The sequence below is a fragment of the Schistocerca cancellata genome, chromosome 4, assembly GCF_023864275.1.
Source record: "Schistocerca cancellata isolate TAMUIC-IGC-003103 chromosome 4, iqSchCanc2.1, whole genome shotgun sequence".
Lineage (NCBI taxonomy): Eukaryota > Metazoa > Arthropoda > Insecta > Orthoptera > Acrididae > Schistocerca > Schistocerca cancellata.
The window spans coordinates 526922262-526936647 of record NC_064629.1 but is presented as its reverse complement, the minus strand read 5'-3'; the positions used below and the strand labels follow the sequence as shown (position 1 = coordinate 526936647).

General features: G+C 47.3%; 1 protein-coding gene across 1 annotated transcript in view; it reads right to left on the bottom strand.

The window, feature by feature from the left end:
* LOC126183490 (dedicator of cytokinesis protein 7) overlaps positions 1-14386 on the bottom strand; it is a 266895-nt gene that overhangs the window by 220341 nt on the left and 32168 nt on the right. The gene's annotated exons all lie outside the window — the stretch shown is intronic.

Here is a 14386-nt window from a genome sequence, read left to right as displayed (position 1 = left end):
TGTCATGCTGATTTCCTACCTCCACCTCACAAACATACAAACAGTGTAAATACGAAAATACATAGAGTGAGTTCACATGATCCACAGGCAGATAGTGTGAAAGACGTTCCTGCCTTTAGGATTGTAATGTGAAAATACTATTTATTCAACACAAACTATAGTTAATTACACGGTGTAATCATTACCTGCAAAGACACTGTATATCTCATTCATTTGTTGGAAGTTCAGGGACAAAATGTATCAGACAACTTACTAAGTCAGCTCCCCCTCATCCCCAAGTTTCAGCGATATTTGCGGTTGAAGCACAGGTGGCACCCAAAATGAGTTGAGACTGGAGGGTTAGTCGAAGATACAGATTGTGGAGGCACAGGACCAGGTACATCTGGTGCCCTCGTGGTATTGGATATAGGTAGCATGTCGATGTTACCTGGTAGCCCTGAATTGGTGAGACTCTCAGTTGGGTTAAAGGCTGGCTTAAGTCTGTCGACAGGTAATGTGATGGAAGAGCCACTGATGTCAACATTGAATGTTCTATAGTGGTCCGAATACCGTATGTGGGCCATCGTACAGCGGTTTGACATGTTCTCAAATGGCATTACGTCATACGAAAACCTGTTTGCAGGATTGTAGGTCATAGAGAACAGTTGGTTGCTGGTTAGAATATTCTTTTCAAACAGGAAGACAGAGGTTGTGAATCTGTAAGCATATAGCAAAGTCTAAGGTTTCAATAATATTATTTGAATCTGCAAGAGACTGATGACCTCAGAAGATAAGTCCCATAGTGCTCAGAGCCATTTTTTTTTTTTTAATCTGCAGGAAAATCTAAAGAGATTCTGGTCATATGTAAAATACACCCGCAGCAAGGCATAATCAATATCTTCACTGCACAATAACAATGGTAATGTTACAAATCCAAGTGTCAATGAAGTGGGGTTACTAAACACAGTTTTCCAAAGTTCCTTTGCCAACGAAGACAAAGTAAATATTCCAGAATTCAAATCAAGAACAGCTATCAGACTGAGAAACTTAGAAATTGATTTTCTTGGCACAGTGAAGCAACTTGAATCACTTAATAATGCAAATCTCCCAGCACAAACTGTTTACCAATTAGTTTACTTTCAGAGTGTGCTGATATAACAGTGCCATACTTAGCAGTCAGTTGCTAGCTGAAAAATCTGTACCCAAAGACTGGAAAGTTGCACAGGTCACACCAGTACTCAAGAAGGGTAATAGGAGTAATCCGATGAATTACAGACCCACATCACTGACACTGATATGCAGTAGAATTTTATACACTGTGTTCAAACATTATGAACTACCTCGAAGAATACAGTCTATCTACACATAGTCAGCATGGATTCAAGAAATATTGTTCTTGTGAAACACAACTAGTTCTTTATTCGCACGAAATAATGAGTACTATCAACAGAGGATCTCAAACTGATTACTTATTTCTAGATTTCCACAAGGCTTTTGACACCATTCCTCACACAAAACATCTAATTAAACTGTATGCCTATGGAATGTTGTCTCAGCTGTGTGACTGGATTCACAATTTCCTGTCAGAAAGGTTACAGTTTGTAGTAATCGAGGGGAAAGTCAACAGGTGAAATAGAAGTGATATTTGGTGTTCCCCAAAGAAGTGTTATAGGTCCTCTGTTGTTCCTAAGCTACATACATGATTTAGGAGGCAATCTGAGCAACCCTCTTCGATTGTTTGCAGATGATGGTGTCATTTACTGTCTGGTAATGTCATCAGAGGATCAGAATAAATTGAAAAATGATTTAGACAAGATATCTTTATGGTGGGAAAAGTGGCAACTGACTCTATATAAAGAAAAGTGTGTGGTCAGTCACGTAAGTACTAACAGAAATCCATTAAATTTTGGTTACACAATAAACTCCACAAATTCAACTCAATAGCTAGGGATTACAATTATGAACAGATTAAATTGGAAGCACCACACAGAAAATGTTACGCGAGAAGGTGAACCAAAGACTGTGTTTTATTAGCAGAACAGTCAGAAGATGCAACAGGTCTACTGAAGAGAATGCCTACACAATGAATGGCTATCCTCTTCTGAAGTACAGCTGCAAAGTATGTGATCCTTATCAGACAGGATTGATGGAGGACACAGAAAAAGTTCAAAGAAGGGCAGTTTGTTTTGTATTGTTGCAAAATACAGGAGAATGTGTCACAGATATGATATGCAAGCTGGAGTAGCAATCATTAAAATGAAGGCATTTTTCATTGCGATGACATCTTTTCATGAAATTTCAATCACCAACATTCTCCTCTGAATGTGCCCACCTACATAGGAAGAAATGAGAATCATAATAAAATAAGAGAAATCAGTTCTCGCATAGAAAAACTTGTGTGTATGTTTTTTTCATGCGCAGTTCGAGAGTGGACCAGCAGAGAAATAATCTGAAGGTAGTTCGATGAACCTCTGCAGAGAAGTGATGTAGATGTGTTGGTGAAGAATTCTCCAGGCAATTAAACTGTTTGTCCAATAATAATTCAGCAATTGCCACATTAAACACCATCTTTGAAAGCCATTTGGGAGGCCCAGTACAAAATAGGGATGCCATCAATCCATGTGGTGTTGCATCTAAGTGAGGCCTTTAATTGTTGATGCAGCAATTCCCCAAGACCATTTGTATCTGAGTGGTAGGCACAGGTGTGAATTTGGTTGATGCCACACAATGCTGAAAGTGCTTTAAAAAGATATGATTCCAACTGGTTTCCCTGATTGATAGTGATGCAGAGGGATACACCGAGCATACAATCCACTTACAAAAGGAGGTAATTGCTGCTTTTGCATCTTTAATTCGATAGGCTTCATATCAAAGAAAGAAACAGTCAACCACAGTCAGGCAGTATTGATATCCTTCTTATGGTGGTAAAGGTCAAAAAATGACAATGTGGGCATGTTCAAATTGTTGACTGGTTGGGTTGAAAGTATCAAGTGGAGCTGTAATGTGTGGAGTTATTTTTTTTGTGGTGAAAGGTATTGCACTGGTGGACAAATTCCTTGTAATCCTTCTTGACATTTGGCCAAACAACTGCCTTTTTCACTATACATAGAGTAGCCCTTACTACTGGATGAGAGAGGATGTGGAGAGAGGAAATTGCCTGCTGGCACAAATCTGCTGTAATGAAGGGTCATGCTTGTGAGATTGATACATCACAGTACAGTGCTATTTTAAAATACGGTTTCTGATTATATCAAGAGCTGTAGCCTGACAATGTTTTGAGGAATGTTTTTAGTTTGTTTTCTCCTTCCTGGGTACTGGCAAATGCTACAAAGTCAAGTTCCCATGCAACAGCATCAGCCTGAGAATGTGCATCAGCTGGTCCATTCTGCTTGCCACCAACAGGTCAAATATCCACAGTAAATTGTGCAGTTAAGTCAAAATGGCATAGTGATGCCTCACCTGGCTTCTGATAGAAGGCAAACACAAGTGGCTTACGGTTTCTGAATGTGGCATGCTGCACAGAGCTCACAGTCAAATACTGGCCAATCTGCTTGTGAAGGAACTTTATTTTATTTTATTTTATTTTATTTATTTTTTTTTTACTGAATAAAGCCATGGGTTGCCAGTTACGTTGTACATGTTGTAATACAGCTCCAATGGCAGTTGTTGATGCATCCATCATAATTGTGAGAGGTGCTTCAGGGAGAGAATGAACTAATAATGCAGCCTCTACAATGTCAGCTGTCACTCTTGCAAAGGATTCTTCCTTTTCTTTAGTCCGGTGCACCATGTCTCCAAGTTTCAGTGAACCTTCTAGGAATTCATTGAGAAGTGCTGCCAACAATGAAGAACTGCACACAAAACAGCACTAAAAATCTGTCAAGCCCAAGAAACAGTGCAATTCGCATATTTGAGTGAACTGTGGAAACAGAGAAATAGCATCCACTCTGTCCTGCAGCATCAGCATTACTTGTGTGTTGATAAGGTACTGTAAAAACTTTACTTCTGTGACTCCAAAGACACATTTTGATGGGTTAATTACTAAGCCATATTCTCCTAGTCTATTGAACATTTGCTGTAGGTGTGGTAGATGCTCTGTTTTTATGGACAACACATTACAAGCACATCATCAACTTAGACATATCAGAACTAAGTCTAGTTATTTCACCTACGAAGTGCCAGAAAGTCTGAATGGCATGGCACTGCACAATCTGAATGGTGTGCAAACAGTAGTTTTGGGAATACCTTTTGGGGTAATGGATGTATGATAAAAGGCACAGATGAGATCAATTATGGAGAAAACTTTCTTGCCAAGAATGAGCATAGCAAAGTCTTCTGTATGTGATACAAGGTAGCAATCAGGTATCATTCTGATATTAATTTAACAACAGTCGCCCCAAGGGTGTCACCTATTGGGGACAATAAGGAGTAGCAAGGCCCAGCTACTGTCTAACGGGCAATAGATCCCTTGCACTAACATGAAATAGCACTCTTGCTTTGCAATTTTGACTCTGGAGGCAGATGAGGTGGCCACGAATGGGCTGGTGGTTCCCGTATGGTGACAATGTTACATACCGTTGAATTTTTACCAGTGCTGGAGCAGGCAACAGATGGGTAAATCCAGGGAATTAACAAAGCAAGTCATTATATGTGAATCACCAGCAGTCACTTTCACACCAACAGGGTTCCAGAATGAGATTTTCACTCTGCAGCAGAGTGTGCACTGAAATGAAACTTCCTGGCAGATTAAAACTGTGTGCCAGACCAAGACTCGAACTCGGGACTTTTGCCTTTCGCGGGCAATGTCCCGAGTTAGAGTCTCGGTCCGGCACGCAGTTTTAATCTGCCAGGAAGTTTCATATCGGTGCACACTCTGCTGCAGAGTGAAAATCTCATTCTGGAAACATCCCCCAGGCTGTGGCTAAGAAATATCTCCGCAATATCCTTTCTTTCAGGAGTGCTAGTTCTACAAGGTTCGCAGGACAGCTTCTGTAAAGTGGAAGGTAGGACACGAGGTACTGGCAGAAGCAAGGCTGTGAGGACGGGGCGTGAGTCATGCTTCGGTAGCTCAGATGGTAGAGCACTTGCCCGCGAAAGGCAAAGGTCCCGAATTTGAGCCTTGGTCCAGCACACAGTTTTAATCTGCCAGGAAGTTTCACCAACAGGGTTATTGGCATGGCACAAGGTGTCAATGACTTGACAACTGTGTGACACAGTCAAGCAGGCATTGATGGTGAAGATGTGGGGGGATGCTGTAAACTAATAAGAAATCTGCTCCAACAACTGGGTACAGCAGGTCTGTGACAATGTATCTCCGTATGAATTCATATTGAAGATTGAAGTTTAGATGTAAAATGGTAAGGGCATAGGTCTTGGTGGAATGTCCACTGGCAGCATGCAGATGATTATCTTTGGTATTTCATCTCTGCAAGATGAGAAGAAGAGTAAACCGAAGTTCCTACTGTTAAATCTTCAAATTTAACACATATTTCGGACAACACAACAACACATATAAGTCACTGAGTAAGTTGACCTGTGTACAAGTCGGCATTCGATTAAACACTGAGTCTCTGTCTAGCGGCCGCTGCTCGGCTGGCCGCTTAGGTGGTGCAGCTGCTGCATGGCTGGCAGACAGCACCGCACGTAGAGGACGTGCGTAATTGCGCGGCGGCACTTTGAATAATCGGCGAGTCACAACACTTTTCCCCCCTTTGAAATTGTTGCACTGGTCTTGATGGAGGTGTCCTGGAGATGGCTAACGTCCATAGGCGTTGTTTGACTCGCCGTTAAGTCTCGAGGAGGAGGCTTCCCGTACGGACGGAAGTGTCCCCGATGATAACGGGTTGAGATGACAGGAGACGTAGGGGTCGAATCTGCTGGGGCCCCATGCACCAATCTGCCCGTTGCGGCAAGTCCAGTTGATATGACAGGAGACATGGGCGATGTGTCGGCGTCCGTTGGAGGAGGAGGCGAGTAGATGTACTCTGACAAAGGATGGTCCTCTGGTTCCTGCATGGGCACGTCTCCTGGTGGCGACCGTTCTGGTGCTGGCATCGCGATGACAGTGAGAGGGCTGCGTTGTGAGTATTGAGAGATGCCAAGATCCCGAGCATCAGGTAGAGCCAAAGGTGGTGTGACGGCATTCGGAACAGGCGTTGCTGGCACCCGAGGCCGAAGCTGGTCCGAATGACGCACTGCAACACCCGTGTCCGTCTGGATTTCATACAGGCGTCTGCCACGGTGTCTTAAGATGCGGCCTGGGCTCCATTTTGGCCGCCTGCCATATCCCCACACCCAGACGAGGTCGTCGGCGGTGAACCGGCCAAGTGAAGGCACTCGCGGCCGTGAGGTGGGAGGCCACAGAAGATGAAGTAGCGTACGGGGCTGTCGGCCATGTAAGAGCTCAGCCGGGCTGTGATCGCCCATGGGGGTGAAATGGTAAGACGCCAGGAACTGGAGAAGCGCATCATCAGCAGCAGAAGAAGTCAAAAGTTTCCGCATCTGAGCCTTAAATGTGCGGACCAGTCGTTCAGCCTCACCGTTGGATTGTGGATGGAACGGCGAGGCTGTGACATGCGTAACGCCGTGACGAGCACAAAAATCCGCAAAGTCGGAAGAGGCAAATTGCGGACCATTATCAGTAACAAGAGTAGAGGGGAGGCCTTCCAAAGAAAAAATGCGGGCGAGAGCACTGGTGGTTGCAGCGGTGGTAGGTGACTTGCAACGGACAATGAAAGGAAAGTTAGAATAGGCGTCAATTCATCATCATCATCAGTTATCTGCTATATTAGCAGGTCCTTTGCCTCTCCATTTTCTGCGATCCATTGCTTCCTTCTTAAGGCTGCTGTATGTTGTACCGTCCATCATGTCATCCAGTACCTGGAATCTCTTCCTTCCTCGCTTCCTTTTCCCTTCATTCTTTCTTAATATATGCCCAATCCAATTTCTTTTTCTTCTCTTTATTACATCTAGTAACTGTCCTTTCTCTCCCACTCTTCTCAGTACCTCTTCATTTTTTACTCTGTCCATCCAACTTATTCCTTCCATCTTCTGCCATGTCCAGATCTCAAAAGCCTCCAGCCTTTCTCTGTCTTTTTTCCTCTTAGTCCATGTTTCAGCGCCATATAGAAGAACACTCCATACAAGACATTTTATGAGTCTCTTTCTGAGTTCTCTGTCCAGACCGCTGCAGAAGATTCTCCTTTTCTTATAAAATGCCTCTTTTGCCATTGCTATCCTTGTTTTAATTTCTGTGGTGCACTTCCAGTCGGTGTCTATCCTGCTTCCAAGATACTTAAAATTTTGCACCTGTTCTAGTGTTTCTCCATTCAGCACAATTTTTATTTCCTTATTTCCTCCTATTGCCAATACTTTTGTTTAATTTGTGTTAATTTTCATTCCATATTTTTTTCCGTTAGTTGCAATGCCCGCTGCTCGGCAACATCCAGGTGGAAACACAAAAGTTCGTCCCTATCGAATGCCTGATCAGGACCCATGGGAAGGCGAGACAAAGCATCAGCATTCGCATGTTGAGCCGTTGGCCGGAAATGAATCTCATAACTGAAACGGGACAAGTAAAGAGCCCAACGCTGGAGGCGGTGTGCAGCCTTGTCAGGAAGTGACGTTGATGGATGAAACAAGGAAACAAGTGGTTTGTGATCCGTAACAAGATGAAATTTTGAGCCATAGAGAAAAACACCAAACTTATGAAGAGCATAAATGATGGCCAAAGCTTCTTTCTCAATTTGAGAATACTTCTGTTGGGCATCCGTGAGCGTTTTGGAGGCATAAGCAATGGGTTGTTCCGAACCGTCAGAAAAACGGTGCGCAAGGACTGCCACGACCCCATATTGAGAGGCGTCTGTGGCAAGAACAAGATGTTGGCCAGGTCGATAAGTAGCCAGGCACGGGGCCTGTTTCAGCATAGTCTTTAATTTCCGGAAAGCCGCGTCACATGACACGGACCAGTGAAAAGGCACGTTTTTATGCAACAGGCGATGCAACGGCTGAGCCACCGACGCCGCAGACCGTAAAAACTTGTGATAGTATGCTATTTTCCCCAAGAAGGCCTGCAGTTCCTTAACAGATGTAGGGCGAGGAAGAGCATCGATTGCAGCCACAGTGTGTTGAAGTGGACGAAAACCATCCCGAGAGAGTTGAAACCCCAAGTACGTGATAGATGCCTGAAAAAATTGTGATTTCTGAAGATTACACTTAAGACCGGCAGTCTGTAAGACATTAAAAAGTGTGCGGAGATTTTGAAGATGTTCTTCAGTGGTGGAGCCAGTGACAACAATGTCGTCCATGTAATTGATACACCCCGGGACAGGGAGCAATAACTGTTCCAAGAATCGCTGAAAGAGAGCAGGGGCACTAGCAACCCTGAATGGCAAGCGTTGGTATTGATAGAGGCCGAAAGGCGTGTTAAGGACCAGAAACTGCCGGGAAGCAGCGTCGAGAGGAATTTGATGATAAGCTTCCAACAGGTCAATTTTAGAAAAATACTGTCCTCCAGCGAGTTTAGTGAACAGTTCTTCAGGACGGGGCATAGGGTAAGTGTCGATGAGGCATTGAGCATTTACAGTGGCTTTGAAATCGCCACAGAGACGAATATCACCATTGGGCTTAGCAACTACAATGACAGGAGAGGACCACTCACTTGAAGTGACAGGAAGCAAGACCCCTGAAGCAGTGAGACGATCCAACTCCCGTTTTACCCGATCACGAAGGGCCGAGCCCGAAAAAACTTAGGCCGAGCAGTGGGTTTGAGCGTGATATGAGCTTCAAAGTCGTTTGCATGGCCTAACCCAGGAGAAAAAAGGGACGAAAATGTCATTGACAAGGAATCCAGTTGAGCATAAGGAATAGCGTCAAAGACAATATTGACAGAGTCATCTATGGAGAACCCAAAAACGCGAAAGGCATCGAAACCAAAAAGATTTTCTGCATTGCTCTGGTCGACCACAAATATGGGAACAGTGGGAACGACGGATTTGTAAGATACCTCAGCATTAAACTGTCCCAAGAGAGAAATCTTCTGTTTTTTTTTTTTTTTTTTTTTTTTTTTTTTTTTTTTTTTTTTTTTTTTTTTTGTGGTTTTAGGGCGCACAACTTCAATGGTCATTAGCGCCCTGACTACTCTAAAAATGCACCGCGAGCCACAAGTTGACAACAACAACTAAAAGGAAAAACACAATAAAAGACAGACTGACAGGCATAGGATTAAAAAACTTCATCAAATGTCCTTAGCAAGGTGTGTCAAATTGATAAAACAAAGAACACGAGCAGCTGCTCGTGGGTCATCCGCTAAAACGGCATCGAAAGTAATAGGCAGGTTAAGATCGAGGCGCAGTTGGTTAAGATCGGGACAGGACATTAAAATGTGTCTAACCGTCAGCAAGTGCCCACATGGGCAGAACGGCGCCGGCGCAGCCGTCAGCAGATGGCGATGGCTGAACCGGCAGTGTCCAATCCTTAACCTTGCTAAAACGACCTCCTCCCGCCGAGAAGGGCGTGAGGAGGACGTCCAAGCCACGGGAAGAGGTTTTAAGGCCCGAAGCTTGTTGTCGGTAAGTGCAGCCCAATCGGCATGCCACAGCGACACAACGCGCCGACAAATGACCCTGCTAAGATCGGACGAAGGGACACAACAAGAAGCTGTCCGAGGCTGGAGGACCGCAGCCTTGGCCGCGGCATCTGCAGCTTCGTTCCCAGGGATACCGACATGGCCGGGAACCCACATAAAGCTAACCGGCGGACCGACGTCCACCAGCCGCTGAAGAGAGCGTTGGATCCGGTGTACGAAAGGGTGAACCGGGTACGGATCACTGAGGCTCTGGATGGCGCTCAGGGAATCTGAGCAGATGACATAAGCAGAATGTCGGTGGCGGCAGATGTAAAGAACAGCCTGGTAGAGGGCAAAGAGCTCAGCTGTGAAGACCGAACAATGGTCATGGAGCCGGTATTGGAAACTTTGTGCCCCGACTATAAAGGAACACCCAACCCCGTCATTGGTCTTAGAGCCATCTGTATAAATGAAAGTCATGGTGATGAACTTCGAACGAAGTTCCAAAAAACGGGAGTGGTAGACCGAACTGGGGGTGACCTCTTTTGGGAGCGAGCTGAGGTCAAGGTGAACGCGGACCTGAGCCTGGAGCCAAGGTGGCGTGTGGCTCTCGCCCACTCGAAAGGTTGCAGGGAGTGAAAAATGAAGGTGTTGAAGGAGGCGACGAAAGCGAACTCCAGGGGGTAGCAGGGCAGAGACATACAACCCGTATTGACGGTCGAGAGAGTCGTCAAAAAAGGAACGATAAGACGGATGGTCGGGCATTGACAGTAGCCGACAGGCATACCGACAAAGCAGTATATCGCGCCGGTAAGTGAGCGGCAATTCGCCAGCGTCAGCATGAAGACTCTCTACGGGACTGGTATAAAATGCTCCGATCGCAAGTCGTAAACCCCGATGTTGTATGGAGTTGAGGCGGCGTAAGATGGATGGCCGTGCAGAGGAGTATACAAAGCTCCCATAATCCAGCTTGGAGCGGACGATCGACCGATATAGACGAAGTAGGACGGTTCGATCCGCTCCCCACGACATACCACTGAGAACACGGAGGACATTTAAAGAACGGGTACAACGGGCGGCCAAATATGACACATGTGGAGACCAGCTAAGTTTCCTGTCAAAGGTAAGGCCTAAAAATTTGGTTGTCTCCACGATTGGGAGAGCAACGGGACCAAGTCGTAAGGACGGTGGGAGAAACTCTTTGTAGCGCCAGAAGTTAATACAGACCGTCTTCTCGGCAGAAAAACGGAAGCCATTGGCGACACTCCAGGAGTAAAGACGGTCAAGAGAACGCTGAAGACAGCGCTCCAGGACACGTGTACGCTGCGCGCTGCAATAGATGGTAAAATCGTCCACAAAAAGGGAGCCTGATACATCAGCTGGGAGGCAATCCATTATTGGATTGATCGCGATGGCGAACAGAGCGACGCTCAAAACTGAGCCCTGTGGCACTCCATTCTCCTGGCGAAAGGTGTCGGACAGGACAGAACCCACACGTACCCTGAACTGTCGATCCATTAAAAAGGAACGAATAAAAAGAGGGAGGCGACCGCGAAGGCCCCATGTATGCATGGTGCGGAGAATGCCCGCCCTCCAACAGGTGTCGTAAGCCTTCTCCAAATCAAAGAACACAGCCGCGGTCGGGCGCTTCCGCAAGAAGTTATTCATAATGAAGGTCGACAAGGTAACCAGATGGTCAACAGCAGAGCGGCGCCTACGAAATCCACATTGTACATTTGTAAGTAGGCGTCGAGACTCAAGCAGCCAAACCAATCGAGAGTTAACCATTCGCTCCATCACTTTACAGACACAGCTGGTAAGTGAGATAGGTCGATAACTGGAAGGCAAGTGCTTGTCCTTCCCCGGCTTAGGAATCGGGACAACAATAGACTCGCGCCAGCATGCGGGAACATGTCCCTCAATCCAGATGCGATTGTATGTACGAAGAAGAAAACCTTTACCCGCAGGAGAAAGGTTCTTCAGCATCTGAATATGAATAGAATCAGGCCCTGGAGCGGAGGACCGTGATCGGCCAAGTGCGGTTTCGAGTTCCCGCATGGTGAATGGGGCATTATAACTTTCACAATTCGAGGAGCAAAAATCAGGGGGCCTAGCCTCCTCTGCCTGTTTGCGGGGGAGGAAGGCAGGGTGGTAATGAGCGGAGCTCGAAACCTCGGCGAAAAAGCGGCCGAAGGCATTGGAGACAGCCTCAGCGGCCACAAGGACTTCATTCGCGACCTTCAAGCCAGAAACTGGGGAGTGGACCTTAGTGCCAGATAGCCGGCGCAGGCTACCCCAGACAACAGAAGAAGGAGTAAAACTGTTGAAGGTGCTTGTGAAAGCAGCCCAGCTGGCTTTCTTGCTTTCGTTAATAATACGACGACACTTAGCACGTAATCGTTTATAATTAATACAATTCGCCACTGTAGGGTGGCGTTTAAAGGTGCGTAAAGCACGTCGACGAGCACGTAAAGCGTCTCTACATGCTGCAGTCCACCAGGGGACCGGTACACGACGTGGAGAAGAAGTAGGGTGAGGGATGGAATATTCAGCAGCAGCGAGAACGACTTCCGTGAGGTGTGCGACCTGACGATCGCAGCTTGTGAAGGTTTGATCCTGAAAGGTCGCCCTGGAAGAAAAGAGCCCCCAGTCTGCCTTGGAGATGGTCCAACTAGAGGAGCACGGAGAGGGAGTATGCTGCAGGAGATGGATAACACACGGGAAGTGGTCGCTCGAATATGTATCAGCAAGTGCATACCACTCAAACCGGCGTGCAAGTTGGGGAGTACAGATAGAGAGGTCTAAATGGGAATAGGTATGAGATGTGTCCGAAAGAAAAGTAGGGGCGCCAGTATTAAGGCAGACAAGATTGAGCTGGTTGAAAAGGTCTGCTAACAAGGAGCCCCTCGGGCAGGAGGCTGGAGAACCCCAAAGGGGATGGTGGGCATTGAAGTCTCCAGTTAACAAAAACGGTGCAGGTAGCTGAGCAATAAGTTGCATCATGTCTGCCCTGGTAACGGCAGATGACGATGGAGTGTAAACGGTACAAAAGGAAAACGTAAAAGTGGGGAGAGTAATGCGGATGGCAACTGCCTGCAGGCCGGTGTGCAACGTGATGGGATCGTAGTAAATATCATCCCGGACCAGCAACATAACCCCTCCATGAGCTGGGATACCTACCATAGGGGGTAGGTCAAAACGCACAGAGGTGTAGTGTGCCAAGGCAATGTGATCGCATGGGCGTAGCTTCGTTTCCTGGAGGGCTACGACGAGCGGACGATGCAAGCGGAGCAGCAACTTCAAGTCCTCTCGGTTGGAGCGAATGCTGCGAATATTCCAGTGAATAAGTGCCATCGTAAGAAAAGGAAGATGAGAGAAGGGGTCACCTCGAAGGCCGCTTAGGGCCTGGCTTCGAGCGAGCACTGCCGCCGCTATCAGTAGGCGGACAGTCATCGTCCATGGGGTCTATAGGGTCATCGGCCATCTCGGGAGGATGGCCGGGAGGGGGAGCTTCCTCCGCCGGTGAACGGCCAGATGTACGGCTACCGGCGGTGCGGCCAGGCGAAACGGATGACGGCCTGGGGCGGCAACCGCTGGGTGGCGCAGGAGAAGAGATGCGCCGTGGCGGGGAAGGAGAACTGTGCTTCCTATGCGCCTTTTTGGAAGGACGTTTGGTGGAAGTATCGGTCGAAGGCTGGGAGGTCGAGGGACGGAGGAAGTCTGCACGGGATGGTTCCTTCTTGAAGGACCGTGCATCTGACTTCGGTGTCTTCGACTTAGCAGAAGCTGAGGAAGTGGCTGGTGTCTGTGGTGTGATGGGAGGAAGAGGAGACGTCGACCGCGCGATCTTAGCACTGGCCGAACGGACGACCGTGGTGCTGAAGGTCAGATCGCATGTCTGGGTTGCGACCTCCCGGGTAGTCCGAGGAGAGGCGAGGACAGTACTATATTTCCCCGCTGGGAGCAGCGTGGGCTTCCTACTAGCCAATAGCTTGCGAGCAGCCGAGGTTGACACTTTCTCTTTGACACGAATTTCTTGGATGCAACGTTCGTCCTTATAGACAGGACAGTCGCGGGAGGATGCGGCATGGTCACCCTGACAGTTCACACAATGAGGAGACGGAGGTGGACAGTCACCCTCATGGGCATCCCTGCCACAAGTGACACATTTAGCCGCATTGGAACAAGACTGTCGAGTGTGATTGAAACGCTGACACTGGTAGCAGCGCGTAGGTGTCGGGACATAGGGGCGAACAGAAATAACCTCGTAGCCCGCCTTGATGCGCGATGGCAGCTTAACACTATCGAAGGTCAAGAAGAGTGTCCGGGTCGGTACAAGGTCGTTGTTGACCTTTTTCATGACCCGATGGACAGCCGTCACGCCCTGCTCAGCGAGGAAAGATTGAAGCTCCTCGTCAGTCAATCCGTCGAGGGAGCTAGTATACACTACACCACGAGACGAATTCAAAGTTCGGTGGGCCTCCACCCGGACAGGGAACGTGTACAGGAGGGTGGCCCGAAGCAGTTTTTGTGCCTGAAAGGCATTCTCAGTTTCTAGTAATAAGGTGCCGTTACGCAACCTGGTACAAGATTTGACAGATCCGGCTATGGCATCAACGCCCTTCTGAATAACAAAAGGGTTGACAGAGGAAAAATCCTTTCCATCCTCAGTGCGAGAAACTACGAGGAACTGTGGGGCAGGCGGTAGTACTTTTGTCACTGTTGGCTGGTCACGTTTCCGTTTTTGGGTCGAAGTCGAAAGCGATGGAGTAGAATCCATTGCGGAGGAATCCCCCATGATTGCCAGCGTCTCCGATGGCGCGCTCCTTCCTTGTGGGGACC